Below are 20,708 nucleotides of genomic sequence, written 5' to 3'. Positions count from 1 at the left end.
TCTGAACTATCAGGGCCAAGATGGAGAATGCTCTGCAAACTTTCAAAACAGGAGGTAAAAGGAATTTAAAAGGACCAGCCTAATTCCTCTGCAAGGGAACATCACAGAGCTGGGGCTGCACGATGCTCACTGTTGGAACTGGTGAATCACTGGAACCATCTATGTACCCAGCAGTCAGTACTGATGGCAGAATAAATGACCACAATGGAGTATTACACAGTCATCAAAAAGAAAAGGTACCAGTGTGGTAGGACGTCTCTAACACCCTGTCAAAGTGGCCACACGCATCGAGGAACGGCACTCACCGCTGTGTGTGCACAGACACCTGTCTGCGGAGGAGGAGGGTCGGGCTGGTCCATGCAGAAGTGCTAGCTTCTGGGAATGCACCGAGACGGCAACAGAGAAACATCAGCATTTACTTTTCGTATACCTGTGTGATTCAGAGTTTTTAGTCTATAATGTTAATGTGCCTTGGACTTTAAAAACTGTTTCCAAAAACCACCTGTCTCTGTGTGGAACATCTTGGCTTGAGGTGGATCCTCCACCCCACAGAGGCTGCCTCAGCTTAACCCCCGCAGACGGTAGAGCCCATCCCTAGCCGAACATCCGGCCTGTCCCTCCTTAATATGGAAATCACGGAGAGAAATTAACTCATTAACACTAGAGACCGGAAACGCCGATAACACGGCCCACACACGCGTGAACACGGAAGAGTGAGCTGGTCTGGATCCATCACCAGGGGGCCTTGGGCAACCCCGCCTCCAGCCCCAGCCCCAGCCCCAGCCCCGAGGGCAGCGCCCTGGCACAGACAAGACGCCCCGATCACCCCCGTAAGGGAGCCGCCCTGATCCGAGGACTGTCTGTTTTTGTAAGAGGACATGTTTTGTCAGAAATAATATTTTTGTTTCAAGTATTACTTCTAATGTAAAAGTATTTGCGAAATTAGTGGAGTTCTAACGACATAGCATAAGGACTGAGCAAATGACAGGAGGTGGCACGGGGACAACAGAGCTTTCTCTCTCCACAGCTTTCTGTTCTCAGGTGAACCGGGGGCAGGCGTGGTCGTGCCAGACAGCTGGGGGGTCGCAAAGAACACACCTGGACACTAGTCCAGAGTGTCTGTGCAACCGCAAAAGTTCGAGGAATGAGAGACGGAGCTTACATTGTATTGAATAGAAAAAATAAACAGACGTTTGAGAGCCCAATATCTTTAAGACCCTGTTGGGCAAACCAAGCCGGGCGTTAGCACTTGACAGAAACCGGCAAGTGGCCTGCGGCTGGCTCCCGGGGGCCCTCCTGCCACCCAGCCTCAGGACGGCAGTCCCTTGTGGTCCCCTAGCCTTGGCAGACCTCCTTCCTGCAGGCCAGACCCTGGTCTTCACACTGGCTGCTGTCCAGGCTCCTGCTCCAAGCCAGGCCAGCCGTTGTCGGGATTCTGACTGCGCCAACCCGGAGGCTCCTGAACTGCCTTGTCCTCCCGGAAGGGCCTGCAGCCGGAGCCCGCCTCTTCCTGCAGCGTGGTTTGAACTGAGGGGCATCCCTGCTGGGTCCCAGCACCACGTGTGGACACATCCACAGTCCTAGCTGTGCCCTGCCACCTCTAACACAGTTGCTGCTGTCGCTGCTGTTAACGGTCCCTGCGATCCCTTCATCCTCATTCTGCCAACTCTGCATCGGTCGGCACTGGAAACACGTGCAGAGGACGAGAAGCCCGTGGAGACCCTCAGGAAGACTCCGCAGGGGGCTGAGCTCCCAGAGACGAGGACATGGGGCAGGGGATCCAGACAAAGCCACCATCGGGTGCTGATGCCTGCAGGCAAAAATCAGCACGTGGTGCCTGGGAGCTGCCTGTGGGTCACGGCTGCAGGGACTGGCACGGGGCAGGAGGTGGCTGGACGCCAGGGCAGGAGGAGGGCAGGCACAGGAGCATGGGCCTGGGCTGTGCCAGGTGGGCACCGGCCAGCGCTGCACTGAGGGGGCGGCTGGCTGGCTGGAGGCTGCCCACAGTGGGGGCGAGAGGAGAGGCCTGGCTGCAGCCCAGGAGGAGAACGGGGCGAGCGTCAGGGTCTGGAACAGACGCATGAGCCAGCTTGGAGGTAACATCAGCATGACTGGGGGGCTTCTGACGTGGTGGGTGAGGTTCCCAAAGACCCCAGCCAGTGCCCCAAGGAACGGCAGAGACAGACACATGAGGGAGGACGCAGCGAAGTCACAGGCAGTGGCTCCGTGTAGAGGCTGGTGGTGGCCACAGACGAGTCTCTTGCTGCTGAACACAGAGAAGCTCTGGCAACCTGGGGCTCCTGCTCCACGTCACAGCCACCTGCTCCTCCCTGGCCCCCGTCACCTGCGTCTGGAGGGGAGGCTGTTGCCCTGTCCAGCCCCTGCTCCTCACTGGACCCAACATCACAGAGAAGGCTCTTGCCCGACAGCCTGATCAGATGCTCCTCACGGCCAATAAGTCCCCCTGACACCCTGGGAATGCTGCTCCCTCCTCGGGATTTCTACACTTGAAACTCCTGGAGGCATTGACACCCGCCTCAGTCGCTGCTCTGCCAAGACGCACGTGCGCAGCTCCGCTACCCTGGACGCCCAGTCCTCTCGCCTCGGTCATGGCTGTGGCTCTTCTCTCAACTTCCCCCAACTCGTTGGCGTCCTCTGGTTTCCGCAGCTTTAAAGCCTGTGTTTACCCTTAGAACACAGCAGGCATCAGGAAGGAGCTGGATGTCACTGAAGCCACCGGGATTATAACGAAAAACAAGTTCAAAGCCTTGAATGAAAGCAGCAAGTAAGAAGGCAAGGAAAGGGCCGGCCCGGTGGCGCACTGGATAGTGCGCCGCTTGGGAAGCGCGGCGGCCCTCCCGTCCGAGGGTTCGGATCCCACATACAGACCGGCTCCCACTCACTGGCTGAGCGAGGCGCGGGAGCAACGCCGAGGCTTGCGATCCCGTCGCCGGTCCCCGGTCCGGTACGGGGGCAACACTGAGGGTTGCGATCCGATGCTGGACACGGAAAAAAGACAAAAGACAAAAAAAAAAAAAAAAAAAAAAAAAAAAAAAAAAAAGAAGGCAAGGAAAAAAGAAACAAAGGTAACGACTGACGGACACAGCGCTTTTCCAGTTCAGGACGACACAACAAGAAACTTAGTGATGCTGCAAAAATACATAAATAAATCGTCAACGTGTGGGGGGGCACGTGGCTATACGCAGAGGACACAGAGGACGTCATTAGGGAGTCCTTGCAGGAAATGCACTGGTGACTGATACGGAGTTTGTGCCACCCCCCCCCCCCGCAGGGACACAGGGGACAATGATGTGAGGACCCGGGGAGGGGGCACCATCCACAAGCCAAGGAGAGGGGTCTCGGGGGAACCAGCCCTGGGGACTCTTTGATCCTGGACTTTCAGCCTCCAGAGCTGTGAGCACGTAAATCTCCGCTGTTCACGGCACCCATCTGTGGTATTTTATAGCAGCCTGAGGTGACTAATACTCCGGCAACCCCAGTTCCAATAAAACTACCAGAACGGGTGTCTGGTGCCTGGGCCAGAATTCGCCATAAAACACGAGGTGTTCTCGCAAGGTCCCGCGGGCAGGAAGATGTCGCGATAGCCCAGGCAGTGCAGGCGCTGCAGGATGAGGCCGCGCACCCAGCTGTCCTCCTGCCGTGGGACCACACAGGGAGGGGCCCCAGAGCTTTGGGCTTGGGTTTGCTCTGGTGGGAAAGGTTTTCCCACTTAAGTGCATCTTCTGCTGGTCAGTGACTTCTGCGTACGCAGTGAGAGGCGACAGCTTCAGGAATGAATTAAAATTATGAAATGAAAGAGGCCTCTTAGGAGCGTGTCTCTTTTACCAGCATTAACACTGTGGAGGTGTGACACTGTTCCCTGCAGTTTGAATTTTTTCCATCCTCAAAGTGCACTTCCTTTCCTGAAGGCCTTCTATAATTAGACTTTAGTTAGTGCTTTAATAAGAACCTAAATAAGCATTCTCCCTCCTTGATTCTGCCGTTTCCTAAGGTAATGTGTTGAATGAAGACCAGTCAAGCCCAGAATACATTTATCACTAAGGATTAAATGCCCAGGAATGTTGTCTGGGTGGCTTCTGGCTTTTAATGGCACAGCAAAGTGGCCTGTTGCCCACGTCAGAAGGACCTAACCCCGGTGCAGGCTTTGTCCGTGAGTCCAGAATGCTTTCTGAGCACCCCTGGGTGCAGGGCACGGTTTGGGATACTTTCAAGACCAGGAAGAAGAAGAAAACATATAGCCCTGGGACCTCAGGAGCCTCAGCCCTCAAAGGCAGGGCCACCGTCCAGGAGGTCCTGTGGGACACAGAGAGGATTGCTCAGGGCCCGGGCCTCACTAGCCCTGTGCATCTCCCACTTACGGCGCACGCATTCTCCCAGCTAGTCTTCAACAGACAATCGTGGAGGGCTTTGTCCTCAAGGTATATACACCTCCATCGGATAAGCGGAGAGCACAGCATGAGCGTGCTGCGCTAGAACTGAGGTCCACGCACCACAACAACGGTTTTCCTGTGACTCGTTATTGACTAACAAATTTTAAACAAGTTCTGTGGAAAACTAACAACTTAGCAAAGAAAACCATATAAATGCAGCCACCTAATCCCATTTCAGTCTATTAGAAACCAGACGCTGACCCCTGGTTTATTTCTCTGACATCTCAGCTACAGGGGGCCGTGTGACAGGAGTGTTTGGGCTGTGCCCGCCCAGGGCCATTCACAGGGGGCGCCTTGCTCTCAGACTCTGGGACAGTGGCCCCGCTCCCTCTCCTCACCTTCTGAGGACATCTCCTTGGCTTCTCCTTTGGTTGTGTATACTTTTCTTTGTGGCAACTAAGACTCCTTTTAAAAAATTCCATTCCGTACTTTGAAATAACTCAAGCAGAAGTTTTCAGATGCTCAGGCCTGTGGTATCGACCCATGTGCTGCAGTGGGAAGGGAGCAGAGAGCAGTTTTCTTCTCAGCTGTGTCTACCTCCACCTCCTGAGCTGTGCACTGGCAGATTAGAGCATTTACTGAAGCTGCAGGACACAGTGGGGACACTCAGAGCTTGCATCCAGTCAATATGTGCATTGTTAAGAGCCACCTGTCTTGAAGTTAGTAAATATATCTTCTTGCCCCAATTTTTCATCCCCTCATCACCCACTTTCCTTCTCAGGCCATTCAGTCTCACTACCCCTCACACACGTGCACATGCATGCCCACATGCACTCACACGCACACACGAGTACACACACATGCACACGCACATGAATGCACACGTGTCCACACACGCACAGACGCACACATGTACATGAGCACACATGCACATGCACACGCTCACATATGAGCACATACACGTGTGCATGCATGCATGAGTATGCTTACATACATAAGTACAAGCGCACTCATACATGAGCGTGTATGCACATGCATACACATGCGAGTGCACACATGTGTACATAAGCATACACATGCACTCACACATGTACACAAGCACACATACATGCATGCACACAGGTGTACTTACACGTGTATGCAAGCATACACATGCACATACATGCACTCACACAAGCACACACACATGCACACGCACACACTCACAGAACACAGTGCATGGGGTTTTACATTCAGCTGATGCTGACCAACACCTCCAAACAGAGCTGCTAAATGCTTGTACCTAGCAGCATTTTCACATCCTCTGGAAGTACGAGGACCATTTTGGTCTCTGTCAAAATGCCCACATGCACTCAGCAAAGCCTGAGCACAATGGGGTTCAGACACTTGCTGCTGCCCGGCTTTGGTGCATCAGCAGCCGCGCAGGCTGGGTGGACTGCTCTGACTTAATCACTGGCCAGTTGGGCCAACCACTAGTCAGTTCATTCCAAGAAGCAAATCAATCAAAGAGCAGCGGGCTACACTGAACAGTCCACTAGGCTGAAACGATCACTCCACGGCTCTCCACAGTTTAAAGATTTCTGGGGAAATGTATTCATTTTAATTTTTAGAGAAAAAAGTGCCAAAAGATTCCCAGTGGATATTGCAAAGGTGCAATCATGAGAGTAATACCATCACACTGGGCACTCCCTGGGTGCTCAGAACCCTGTGCAGCTGTGACTCAGCGAACCCTCAGGGTCTGCATCCCTCTGTTTATTTGCAGGCATCACGAGCAGCTCCTTCCTGTCCTAGTGGTCTTTCCAGGCCCTCAGATGACAAGAGGCCTGGGTCGTGGTCCTGACCCCCGGAGCTGGTCCGTGGGGCAGAAATCAAGATGCCTCGTGACAAACAGGTAATAGAAGAGGAGCCTGCCTCAGGGAGATGGAGGGACGAGGCCACTGCTGCCCACGCCAGGAGCTGCAGGTGTTGGGGACGCAGCGTGGGCAACTTCAGCTCGTCTCTGAATATCTGTTGAAGTCCCTCCCTGCTGTTTTTTTTTTTTTTTATGCTATTGCACCTAGGAAAGTGTCATACACACAGTAGGTTCTCAATAAACAACAAATTTTACCCAAGAGAAAATAAAACAGCAATAAAAAGTACTCAGTGGGGCCTGGGGGCTGCAGGGCACCTGTTTGGCTGGGGGTTTATGACTGACAGAATTAGGTCTTCTCTGCACTGATGGGCACGGGGCTCCCAGGCTGGGGAGTGACGAGTTCCCCCCCTGGGAAGCAAACGTTCCCATGCCACTGGCAAAATGCAGGGGCAGGGACCGAGAGTGCACAGCATCGTCCTGTGGAGGACAAGCACCCTGCATCTTAGCAGCTCAGGTGGGAAAGTCACAGCTTCAGAAGGAGGTCCAGTCCTCTCTCCAGTCACATGGAGGGAGAGGTCAGCTCGGTAGTTACAATCAGACAGGTCAGCCACATCCCCACCTACTCTGGTATCTAACATCTAAAATGCATATTAACATTTAAGTAACACAGCAAAGGTCCCCATGGTGTGATGCACTTGGGCGGGTGTCTGTTCTCTGCTGTCCCCAACTCGCTCCTGGAGCCCCACCCCACTGCCACCCTCCCCTCCAAAATGGCGTCAGATTTTCAGACATTGAATCGTGCAGTGTCTTGTGCAGGTCTAATACCGCTGCAGGAACACAACTTCTGCGTGACAAGGGCTAACTCTGCACAGAACATACGTGAGTATCGAATCACCTCACTTGAGCTGAAACACACACACGCGCATGCAGACAAATGCTGGGTGTGAGGAGCCATGTGTGTGTGCACCGCTCTCCTCAGCTGACCAGCCTAACGTGGGCGAGTGAGACTTAGAAGCAGAAACACAAGCTGTGGAAACACTAAAGCACTCGTTGAAGGGACTCGCCAAGTGGCGCGAAGGCTTTGTGCAGTGACTGACAGGAGATCGGAAAGCAAACGGCTGCCAGCGCCAGGCCTGAGCCAGGCAGACAATTCACGTGCAGAGCAGCATTTGCTCCTCAGTTTATTTTCCATCGTCTGGGTCCTATTCTTGCTTTCAATCCCTTTTGTAACGGAGGTAGCCATTGCTGTTGACAATTAACAGGAGGCCTCAAAGGCAGCTGCACCTTGACGGGGAGGCAGCTTTCCCTAAGACACTCCTGGTGGCAGCGTGGCCACAGCTGCTTCTGAATGCCCAGCACAGCACAGGGGCCACCACGGCAGCGCGATATCGACTTAGAGAGCGCGGGGCTAGGCGGGGAAGGGGCTCGGCGGCCTCCACAGGCTCATGTAACATTGACCTTTTGTGGTTTCAATAGAGCAAGTGCCTATTTAGGGAAAATTACAGAATCGGTCTCCCTGCTACTGATGTGTTTCCCAAAACATGGATTCACAAGCTAAATTCGAAGGACGATGAACTGACGTGTGCAAGATTCAAGAGACGACCGGATCCAGCCACGGTGGCTCTTGGGGGTGATGGGTGATGGGAGCAGCAGTGTCTGGAAGGGCAGCAGGTCAGTGGGGCCTGGGACCCTCCTCAGACTTCGGCAGGACATGATGCGGCGGATTTTGCAGAACTGAGTAGCACATGATCCTAGTTTAGAGGCAAAAGACCCACATGCCTCATCACTGATTGAAATCACTTCATTATACTTTTCCTTATATATTCACAAACATAACCCCTTATGCTCATGGATCTTTCACAATCCTAAACTAAAACAAATTTTAGCAATTGAAGAGGAAGCCAGGAATCCATTTCCCGCTAGCAGATGTCACAGGACGCTACCGTGAGCACAGTGCAGGCACCTGAACAGGAAGCTGCTGGAACACTGCGGCTTCGTTTTTAATCTGCCTTGTCGTGGCCCATCACGGATGGTTTTAGCACAATGGTGCACTTCCAACGCAGACACGTGGAGTGCTGGGGAGGAGACAGTACGCTCCTCATATGTCCAGTGATAGGTCCCAGCAGGGATGCTCCCATCAGAGATGCTTCCATCAGAGAGGCCAGCGCCCGGCCCTCTGCTCCCAGGGTTGCGTGAGCACAGGGGCGCAGCCTCGGCCCCGGTCACTGCCTCAGTAAGCACAACTCCTAGCAGCCAGCACAGCCTGCCCCTCGACCCTGCTGGCTTCCTAGGCACGTCCGTCTGTCTGAACCTCCAGAGCCAGGGTTGGCTCAGGCTCTCGCTGCTCCTCCTGGGACTGCCGGCTGCGCTGCTCTCAGGGCTGGGCCCACACTTCCCTGACCTCGGGTGTGAAGCCACCAAGCTGGGCCCTCCCCACACTCCGCTCTCTGCCAAGCCATACCCAACAGTGTTTCAGGTGGCTCTGTGCCCAGGAGCACAGCGGGGCCCTGCCTGGAATACTCACCCCGCCAGGACAGACCAGCCTGTCTGCTGCCCCGCTCACCTCAGCCAGCACCATATCAGCTGCGAAGCCTCTGCCCCCTCCCCAGACAGGCAGCTGCCTTCTCCGCCATGTGCCCCACTGCGGGGCTGTTAACACCCTGCACGTCCTCCCGTGTGTGCCATAAGCCACGACCACTTCTGTGTCTCTAGCAGTAGCTCAGGGCACCTGGACCACCTAAGAGTCCATGACCTCAGGAGGGGCCACATGGTGGCCACAGCCAGCCCCTTCCCCATGCCTCTGACCAGGCAGGCCCAGGCCTGCAGCCCTGGAGCAAGGCAGGGCCCTCCATCCAACCCCAGGAGGAACCAGGCCCAGGTGAAGGACACTTGGCCACAGCCAGGACGATGCCCCAGGCCGATCCTGAGTTACCAGAGCCCACCTGACCTGCTCCAGATCTGTGGAACCAAGCCACATGGAGGAGATGTGAGCAGTGCAGACGTAGAAGGGACCTCAGAAGCCACCTCATCTGCTGGCCTCCATCTAGAAATAATGGTGGGCACTCTCCTATTTAAATAAGTGAAAATTTAATAACAGAGTATATGTTGAAACTTGCGGGGGGCAAGGTAGATGTGGGATATCTGTGGAACATTGTGCAGCTGCCCACGACCCTGCCCCCACCCCTGTGTGACACCTGGGGCTGCTAGGACACAACATGACAGTTGTGGTTCTTGGTCAAACCACAAGTTTTGGAGGTGAAGAAATAGGCCCAAAGACTTTAAGGAGAACTTAGATGCACAAGTCACCCAGCCTCACTTTTTAAAAATAACTATATTGGAACCAAGACTGGGAAGTGGTTTCTCCAACAGTGGACCCACAGCGTTACTGCGAAGTACATCTCCAGAATCTACAGCCAACAGTAAGAGACCATGATTGCATTTCCTAAGAGGAAATGAGGGGTCCTCCACCAACATGACCCGGCAGAGAGTTGGGGTGTCCACAAAGCCGGAGGGGCTTGGTGTGGCTTCACTAGGCGCGGAGCTTCCCACTGCCTCGTGATCTTCATCCAGAGACTGGAGATTTGCAAACAGCGTGTAGAGCCTCAGCTTTCTCCTAAAGCTCCTGAAGTTTAAACTTCCCTTACATTTTACACATGCAAAAGAAACCAAGTAAATGTCCGTTCTGTGTTCGTGGGTGACGACGCGGGATGGAGGGCCGGGGCCTGAGCTTTCCCTCCCAGCGCTGTCCTCGCTGGAACCAGCTGGTCTGTTCACCCCGCTGGCTCCTCTCCAGGTCAGACCAAAACTCTGTGGACATTGCTGTGGCTAAAAACCCCAACAAGAACATTTTTTCCTGAAATCCCTGGGGATCAGGCTATGCTGGTACAGTGTTCTGAATTACAGTCGGCTCACAAAACCTACAGGAACAGAAACAGCTGAGAAATCTGCTTGAGAGGCGAAGGTGGAGGGAGAAAAAGGGGGGGGTGTAAGAAGTTAATAAGAACAGGAATTGAGAAGAAAAGTCAAGAAAAGAAGCTTAAAAATAAAGCAGCTCTGGGACCCTGTTCCCTTCTCCCCACGTCTAGGGAGGTCATGTCGGATGAGAGAGAGACAGTAACGAGACAGACAGACAGACAGCAGCTGAGGGACAAGCAGCAGGACACCAGCACAGCCGGAAAGGGGAACGGGTCACAGGGGACCAAGGTGGAACTTCGGAAGGAGAAAGTCGCAGGTGAATTAGATTAACTGGTCCTGGCTGAAAGACAAGACTGAGCCACGAGAAGGAGACCGTTTCGACAGCAGTCACCTTAGAAGGAGGGCCCTGAATTTTCAGAACACCGGCTCGTGGGCTGTCCTCCACCCAGAGCTGCGTGTCACGCCACGGGCACCACTGTGCGGAGCCACCCCGGGCACCGGCGCTGGCACACCCGGCAGCGTGGCTTGGAGCCCGGCATCCGTGGAGAGGAGGGGAGAACGGGCGCATGGGGAGAAGGCGCCCCTTCCTCACCGCTCTAGGAGACCAGGGTCACCACCCAAGTCACCGGGTGGAGAATCCATCGACTTGGTGGAACCAGCGTCCCAACATCCGAAGCAGAACATCGGCCGATTAACTCTAACCAGCAGCCTGAGCCTCTCACTGAGAACAGTCAAAAACACCCCAGCGGGTGGGCGCAGGCTACGCACAGACCCGCGGTCCTGTTCCCACAGCCCCTACCACTCTCTGCCGGGCACATGTCTGCACCCGCCTCTGTCCCCTCCACGCCTGCCCCATGCGTAGGGCCGGTCCTGTGGTTCCCTCCTCAAGCCTTCTTTCCCACTCCACCCAGACTGAGCAGCCACATTTCCCAGCAACAGGTCTCCTAAACCCTGAAGGCCCCTAACGTGAGATGGAGAGATGTGGATATGACCCTCACTAGGAACCTCCTCTCCCCTTCAGTGCTCTTGTCGAGCGGAGGCTGGTGCAGAAGGCAAGCCCTGTGCACAGGGGCTGGGGCTCGGCGACCTGGGTCCCCTGGGCAGCAGGTGTACACAGCTACTCCAGGTCTCTCCTCCCCACACAGAAGAAAACACCTGAGCAAAAAGAGGATGGACGTTGTGTGTGTGAACAGTAATTACCTACCGGTCTCAGACACAAGCAGAGAGGACACGTACAGGCAGACAACAGTAATCAACATGCTGTAATGGATGAGAAGAAACATTGTTTCTGAGCAGAACCAACACCAGCCGGGCCGCGGTGAACGGAGCCAGCAGGAAGTGCCCTCCGTGACCAGCTCGGAGGACAGAGCTGACCCGTCCGTCTTGTTTCCTTCCTCAAGTTCCGCCTTGTATCTGGAGACTGTCACTTTTTAGAGGTAGAATAGCGCAGAGTGAATTCTCCAAAAGAAGCGCGGCACATGCACAGGACAGATCCTCAACTGCCCCCTAAGACTCCCGCAAGATGAGCAATCTGCCCAGGTGCCCACCGCAGAGCCGGGCCCACCTGCTGTGGGGCGGACTGTGTTCCCCACCCCCAGTTCCTGTGAATGGATGTGATTTGGAAACAGGGTCTGTACAGAGATGATCAAGCTGAAATGAGGTCATCAGGGCAGGTCCTAATCCACTGTGACCAGTGTCCTTATAAAAAGGGAAATTGGGGGCCAGCCCGGTGGCACACTGGATAAGTGCGCCGCTTGGGAAGCACGGCGGCGCTCCCGCCCGAGGGTTCAGATCCCACATACAGACCGGTTCCCGCTCGCTGGCTGAGCGAGGTGCGGGAGCAGCACCGAGGGTTGCGGTCCCGTTGCCGGCCCCCAGTCCAGTACGGGGGTAACACTGAGGGTTGCGATCCGTTGCCGGACGCAGGAAAAAGACAAAAAAAAAAAAAAAAAGGGAAATTGGGGGCCAGCCCGGTGGCACACTGGATAAGTGCGCCGCTTGGGAAGCACGGCGGCGCCCCCCCCCGCGGGGTGAGATCCCCCCTACAGACCGGTTCCCGCTCGCTGGCTGAGCGAGGTGCGGGAGCAGCACCGAGGGTTGCGGTCCCGTTGCCGGCCCCCAGTCCAGTACGGGGGTAACACTGAGGGTTGCGATCCGTTGCCGGACGCAGGAAAAAGACAAAAAAAAAAAAAAAAAGGGAAATTGGACAGAGACACAGACATGTGCAGAAGGGAGGTGGTGCGGGAACAGAGAGACTGAGTGGTGCAGCCACACGCCAGGAGCGCCGAGGCCACCGGGGACCACCAGGCACTGGCAGACGCGGGGAAGGAAGCTCTGCTGGAGGCTTCAGAGGGGCACGGCCCTGCAGTGGGTGCTTGGGCGCCACGTCGGATGCTCTCGCCAGCACCACTGTCAACCGGAATGAGCCGCACCCGCAGGGCTCCCCGGGCCTTCCTGCATTCCCCTTCTGAAGCCTTTTCTACATTATTGTCACCAAACTGAATAGAAGAACTACGATAAATCACATCATCAAGTACTGTCCGCAGCATCTGCTGAGACCCCAAGACACTGCCTTCAACCCACCAAAGCGGGTGGAGGGCGCTAAATAACTCAGCCCGTCGGCGGGCCACACCGCCACGCCGGGGATGTCGTCCCAGTCTGCCCAAGGTTTCTAAAACTTAAAGCAGAACCAAACGTCTGTTCTCGAAGCCTGTACGACCCGACAGATGACCTCGATCCTGCGGCGACAGAGACATCAGCGATGAGATGATAAATCTTACATTATACCGTTCTCAGTTTTTCTTCCACTCCTGTGCTCACCAGTTTCCAAAATTTGACATTTGGGGTCAATTTCATTTTAAAGGAAGGACAGGTCTCACCACAGGGTAGAGGAACAAACTACAAAGCCACCGAAACACCCCCGCCTGGAATGAAGTCGTCACTTATGACCAATATGCTTGTGCCAAATGCTGGTGCTTGGCGATAATTCACTGTAAAGAAAGCAGGGTATGAAAAAAAGCCTTTGAAGCTGCTTTATGTTTATTTTTAAAATGGAAAAATACAACAATAATGCGTACTCAGGAACTGAGAAGTTAACGCCTCTTCTGACTTTAGGAAAAAGTAAAGGAAGGGCGAGGAGCGGACGCGGCCAGCCCGGCGCTCTCACGTGCACCTTCCCAAAGGAGTTTTAGTCTCCAGTGGATGTTACTACTCATTTATTAAAAAGAGAAGAAAAGAAGAGATAAGAAAAAGGAAAAAAAAGGTTAAGAGCCACTAGACAGAGTGACAGATCAAGTCAGGAACACAGTTTAAATCGTCCAGTAAAAAGGGTGGGCAGAAATCAGAGGACGAGGCTGTTTACAGTAGCAATATTTAAAATGCATTCATTATAGTCTGAGCAAAACTACAAAAGAGAGGGGCTGCTTTGAAGCCAGAAGCTCCCAATGCCACAGAGACCTTTGAAGTCTCCCAGTCTTCTTTGTTTCTGACGATTCGGGAGGATGCGACAGAGCCGCTAAGCTCTAACTTTCAAGGGACCTTTGGCGTTTTCTCCACCGCGGACGAGAAACAAGACGGTGCACTTGCGGCTGCTCAGTGCGGGTGCGCGGGCTGCTGTGCAGAGCCCTGGGCTTCGCTGCAGAAACCAGCTCCGGCCCCGGCTCAGCCGGAGCCAGCGCGACGCATGTCCACTTAACTTCCCGTTTCCTGCAGTTACTGCCTTCCCCGGAGCATGAAGATGCCCTTGCAGGGGCAGGCGAAGGCCGGGGCAGTGGGGGCTGGTGATGGTCCCTCAGCTGGACCTCTGGGACCACTGCACACACAGCCCAGCCTCCCATGTGCTCTCCCACCCCCACTCCTTCCGGGCTTCCAAAGCAGAGACCCTGCCCTGGGCGAGCAGGAGGAGCTCCTGCGTGACCCCACATTCGTGCTGTGCTGGCTGACAGGTGGGGCCTGGGGCTCTGTTCAGCCCTTGGTGCTGCCACCTCTGGACACCACCGTCAGGGGAGAAATGCCTCCTACCTGAACTCACACATCAGAGGAGGAGGCCACATAACGGTGACTGTTCCCAGTTCCCAAGAGGACACAAAACCCAGCAAATGAACAAACTTAGAATTTACTAATTTACATGCCTATGAAATCCAGCTCTAAGGGTGATTAACCAAAGGCACACGTATGTCTTTCAAACAAGCCCCTAAAGTGTCTGTGGTTTAAAATATGTATGAAAACAATCCCTCTTTAACTATCACTGTTTATTTGGACAGCAAACAAGACAAGCAGGGCCCGTCCTGTCCCCTCAAGCAGGTGGTGGCCCATGACCCTGCATCTCCCCACAGCATCAGAAATGCAGCCAAACAGCTGGAGCAACCCAAGTCAAGAGCTGTGGGTCTCCAGGAGCCAGAGTCACCTCAAATGTAATTTTTTTTACTCAGGGAAAACAGTGAAGAAAGAAAAAGGTTCCAGAGCTGAGGAGACACTATGGAAGAGCATGTCAAGTAACCAAATCAGTGCATCTACTTCAGTCATGTGGGAATGGTGCAGACAGGTCAGCCTCCTGCAGGACATGACAGAGGCCGGGGCGAGCCACACCACATGGAGGAAGGAGAGTCGGGGTGGGTGGGCGGACGCTGCACCCACCCCAGCACCTGGACTTCTCCCAGATGGCAACAGGCCTGGAAAGGGTGTGGAGGCCCAGCAGAGGCCTGGGCCTCGTGGGCTGTGCGCTGGGAGCACTGGCAACAGCATTCAAGGAAGCGTTAGCTGCAAGAGACTGGCCAGCATCTGGTAGAACGGACTTTCATGTTCCGGAGCAGCTCCACACAGGTACACAGGGAAGCCTGCCTGTCAGTCAAAACTGCACCGGATTCTTCCCTGCTGTCTGCACTGAGCAGAATGTTGAAAGTGAAAACTACGATCAAAGTAGTAATTCTACACTACAGTCACCGTTTATTGTGGAGCTCCCAATCAGACCACGTGGCCTGCCAAGTAGGACTGAGCCCAGCACCAAAAGTTTGAAATCACCGTCTAAGAAATCAAATGTGAACAGCCATTGTATTTATAAGCATCCATAAGAGAAATGTGTGCTTTTAAACACTCTGATTTCATAATCAACAAGTATAAAAGTAAAAACTCACAAGTCAAGAGGGACTTCAGGTTCAAGCAAACACTATAAAAACAACAAGTATACTAAACATGAAAGAGAGAGAGAGAGAGAGAGAGAAATCCTCAAATGCCAAAACAGGAAACCCACAGCTGGAGCAACGAGCAGGCAGGAGATGAACTGGGGGGGTGGGGAGTGGGGTGTCCAGTGCCCTGGAATGTGGGGCGGGGCTTCAGCAGCCCACCGGGCAGGTGCAGGCATCTGCAGCTCATCCTGCACTAAAGGGCGCCAGGACAGCCTGCCTGTGGCGCAGAGGGAACAAAAAAGCCCTCTGTTCTTCAGGCTTTGGGTGAAAACGAAAATATCTCTCATTAGAAATAGAAACCTGAGTCTGTATCACACATTCTAACACACACAAAAAATACTCATATATCTAACATAACACTGACGTGAATCACTCAAATCAAAATCGCTTTGGAGGAACATGTCCAACAATGAGGATTTTTGGGGCTTCCAAACAATTCTTAAAAGGAAAAGAGAAACATCAAGATAAACTTATAAGAAACAATCATGAAACAATTATGAGAAAGTGTCAACCAATTTTAAAAGAAAAAGCAAACTAGAGAATTAACACCTTATGAACTTGAGATAAGACAACACTCTGAAGTGACTGCAAGAAAATAGCAGAAACTAATGAAGAGAAAACCAGTAGAGAGCATAGACAAAAACACAAAAGATGATTCTTTGAAAACGCTGTTAAAATAGGAAAACCTAAAAATGATCAAGAAAGAAAAGAAAAATAAACAACATTAGGAAAGAGTAACAGATATAACGATGTATGCAAAGTCACAAGAGAATGCTGCAAATGACAGAAGCATGATTGGAATACATAAATGAAACGAATCATTTTCAGGAAAAAAGTACAAAATGCAAAAACTGAACTAAAAGGAAAATAATCTGATACACTTATAACCATTAAGTGGATAGATCAGTATTCAAAAATCAACTTTCATGAAAAGCAGTAAGCCCCGATTATTTAAACACCGTTATTACAGCTTCAAGCAATAGCCATTCCCTCTGTTACACAGACTTTTCCCATGGTCTAGAGCCACGAATTAGTTTATGAGTTTAGTATTATCTTGGTATTAAAACTGGACAAAGAATATATAAGAAAGAAATATAAGTGAATTTCACTTCTCAAAAAATATTAGCAAACAGAATCCAACTGAAGAAAATCATTAAAACAAAACTTCATGACCAAAAAGGGTCTATCCCAGAAACATGAAAATGGTTCCACATCAGAAAATCTGTCAATACTAAGAGATTAAAGAAAAGGGGGGAAAAAGACAATAACATCACAGTAATTCAAGAATAAGCATTTTGTCTATTCTAACTTCTTTAAATTTTAAGAAACTACGAAGAAAACTTTCTTAATCCAATGAAGATTATCTATAAAATCTTCAGCAAAGATCATCCTTTCACAGGAGGAAATATTGAAAATGTTTTCTTGAAGTTGGGAAAGAAAAAATACCTACAATAACTCCTTTTATTTTCACTATACTGAGAATTCTGGATAATACAGTAAAAAAATAAGATATATAATCATAGAAAGGAAGAAAACAAATATTCATAGCGACAAACACTATGTTTGTTTACACAAAAAATCTAAGAAAATTGACAATCCAGCAATTATGTATAAGATTTCTTCAAAGATCCCACACACAAGGTCAAAATACAAAACAATGTGCCTACATACCACAACAACCCATTATAAAATAATGAGAAATAATTAGAAATTAGTTAAACATAATCCCAATCACATTAAGCTACTTCAAAAAAAACTAACCAACTATTTTAAGAACTTTATAGTAAAAATAACACAGCTTTACTCAATGAGGAAGGAACACCTAAATAAGTGGAGACACAAGCCATGTAACAGATGGGAGAGCTAAATACTGTAACATGTCAATTTGGTCCAAACAAAGCTACACAGTAAATAAAATTCCAATAAAAAATCCAAACAATATTATTTTCATGAACTTGACAAGCTCATTTGAAAAATGCTGTCAGAATAAGGAACATGTCACAGTCTCACCAACACTGTTGAAGGGTTCCCTTTTCTCTGTATCCTCACCACAGCTGAGCACAGAAGGAGAAATACCACATGTTCTCACTTATATGAGGGAGCAAATAAAAAAAATAATAAACAAACAAAATAGATACAACAATCACAATAATTTGCTGAACTTTTTAAGAGTAGAGAACAGAATTGGCGTTGCTGTGGGTGGGAAATTGGGAGCGGGAGGGGAAAAAAGGAGGAACTGGTAAAGGGCCATGAAAATTGATCACATTGTATAATGATAAATGTAAAAAACTATTTAAAAAAATAATAAGGAACATATGATTTTGATTTTTTTTTTCTTTTTTTCGTGCCTGGCAACGGATCGCAACCCTCAGTGTCGCGCCCGTACCGGACCGGGACCGGCAACGGGATCGCAACCCTCGGTGTTGCCCCCGCTCCTCGCTCAGCCAGTGAGCGGCCGGTCCATATGTGGGATCCGAACCCTCGGCGGGAGCGCCGCCGCGCTTCCCAAGTGGCGCACTGTAGCAGTGCGCCACCGGGCTGGCCCTGATTTTAATTTTTTAAAAATATTTTTTGAGACATAATTTGTGACCAAACATGTGGTCTATCCTTGAGAATGTTCCATGTGCTGATGAGAAGAATGTATCTATAGCTGTTGGATGAAATGTCCTGTAGACATCTGCCCAATCCAACTGGTCTAAAGTATGGTTTAAACCCTGCGTTTCTCTGTTGATTTGTTGCCTGGAAGATCTGTCCATGCTGAGAGAGGGGTGTTCAGGTCACCCACTATTATCATATTACAGTCTATCTCTTTTTTTGGCCTAATAGTGTTTGCTTTATGTATCTGGGTGCTCCAGTGTTGGGTGCATACATATTTATTGTTATGTCTTCTAACTGGATAGATCTCTTTATCATTGTATAGTGGACTTCTCTGTCTCTTTTTATGGTTTTTGGTTTAAAGTCTATTTTACCTGATATAAGAATGCTACTCCTGCTCACTTTCAGTTTCCATTTGTGTGGTATATCTTTTTTCCATCCCTTCACTCTTAGTCTGTGTGTGTCTTCACAGGTGAGGTGAGTCTCTTGAAGATAGCGTATACTTGAGTCTACCTTTTAATCCAGTCAGTCTGTCTGTGTCTTTTGAAGGGGTAGTTTAATCCATTTACATTAAAAAAATTGAAATCATTCCAAGTATCTTTTCAGACCACAATGGATTAAAACTGGAAGTCAATAACAAGCAAAACTCTGGAAACTATATAAATGCATGGAAACTAAACAACAGGTTACTGAATGACCTATGGGTCCAAGAAGAAATTAAACAGGAAATCAAAAATTCATTGAAACTAATAAAAATAAACATACATCATATCAAAACCTGTGGAATACTGGAAAAGCAGTACCAAGACGGAATTTTATTGCAATAAACACTTACATCAAAAGAGTAGGAAGTCTTAAAATAAGGGAGCTAATGCCACACCTCAAAGAACTAGAAAAACAAGAACAATCCAACCCTAAAAGTAGTAAATGGAAAGAAATAATTAAAATCAGAGCAGAACTAAATGAAATAGAGACCCAAAAAATGATACTAAAGATCAATGAAACAAAAAGTTGTTTTCTTGAAAAGATAAATAAAGTAGACAAACCATTAGCTAGGTTAACAAAATAAATAAATAATTAAAAAAACCAACAGAAAATAGAGAAGACCCAAATAACAAAAATCAGAAATGAAAAGGGAGACTTTACAAACTGATAACACAGAAATAGGAAAAATCATTAGAGACTATTATAAACAACTATATGCTAACAATATGAAAAGCTGGAGGAAATGGATAAATTTCTGGACACATAAAACCTACCCAGACTGAAGCAAGAAGAAACAGAAAACCTGAACAGACCGATAACAAGCAATGAGATTGAAGCAGTAATCAGCAGTCTTCCAACAAAGAAAAGCCCAGGACCAGAAAGCTTCACAGCTGAATTCTGTCAAACCTTTGAATAGGAATTAATACCAAGTCTCTAAACTATTCCAAAAAATTGAAAGAGAAGCCACTCTCCCAAACTCATTCTATGAGTCTAGCATCACTCATACCCAAACCAGACAAAGATACAACAAAAAAAGATAATTACAGGCCAATATCCTTAATGAACATAGATGCAAAAATCCTCAATAAAACACTAGTTATCACAATACAACAACATAAAAAAAATTATACACCATGATCAAGTGAGATTCATCCCAGGGATGCAAGGATGGTTCAAAATATGAAAGTCAATAAATGTGATACACCACATCAACAAAACCAAGGACAAAAACCGTATGATCATCTCACTAGATGCAGAAAAAGTATTCAACAGGGCCGGCCCGGTGGTGCGCTGGATAGTGCGCCGCTTGGGAAGCGCGGCGGCGCTCCCGCCTGAGGGTTCGGATCCCACATACAGACCGGTTCCTGCTCACTGGCTGAGCGAGGCGCGGGAGCAACGCCGAGGGTTGCAATCCCGTTGCCGGTCCCCGGTCCGGTCCGGGGGCAACACTGAGGGTTGCGATCCAATGCCGGACACGGAAAAAAAAAAGACAAAAGACAAAAAAAAAAAAAGAAAAGAAAAAGTATTCAACAAATTCAACATCACTTCATGACAAAGACTCTCAGCAAATTAGGTATTGAAGGAAATTGTCTCAATACAATAAAAGCCATACACAACAATCCAATCTCTAATATCATCCTGAATGGGGAAAGCTGAAAGACTTTCCCTTCAGAACAGGAACAAGACAAGGATGCCCACCCTCACCACTACTGTTTAACATGGTATTGGAAGTACTGCCCAGAGCAATCAGGCAAGAGAAATAAATAAAGGGCATCCAGATTGGAAAGGACAAAGTCAAACTGTTCCTGTTTGCAGATGACATGATCTTATACATAGAAAAATCTAAAGACTACCAAAAAACTCTAAGAACTGATAAACAATTTCAGTGATGCTGCAGCATACAAATCAACACCCCCAAATCAGTAGCATTTTAATACTCCAGTAACAAACTAGCAGAAAAAGAAATTAAGAATGCAAGACCATTTACAATAGTCACAAAAAAAAAAAAAAAAAAAACCTAGGAATTAATTTAACCAAAGAGGTGAAACATCTCTGCAATGAGAACTACAAAACACTACTGAAAGAAATTAAAGAGGATGCAAAAAGGTGGAAAGACATAACATACTCTTGGATTGGAATAATTAACATTGTGAAAATAGCCATACTACCTAAAGTAATTTACAGATTCAATGCAACCCTCATCAAAATACCAAAGACATTCTTCACAGAAAAAAAAAATCCTAACATTCATATGGAACAACAAAAGACCCCAAATAGCCAAAGCTA

The sequence above is a fragment of the Galeopterus variegatus genome, unplaced genomic scaffold, assembly GCF_000696425.1.
Source record: "Galeopterus variegatus unplaced genomic scaffold, G_variegatus-3.0.2 Scaffold100, whole genome shotgun sequence".
Lineage (NCBI taxonomy): Eukaryota > Metazoa > Chordata > Mammalia > Dermoptera > Cynocephalidae > Galeopterus > Galeopterus variegatus.
The sequence above is the reverse complement of the archived record's forward strand: the minus strand, read 5'-3'. Positions refer to the sequence as shown.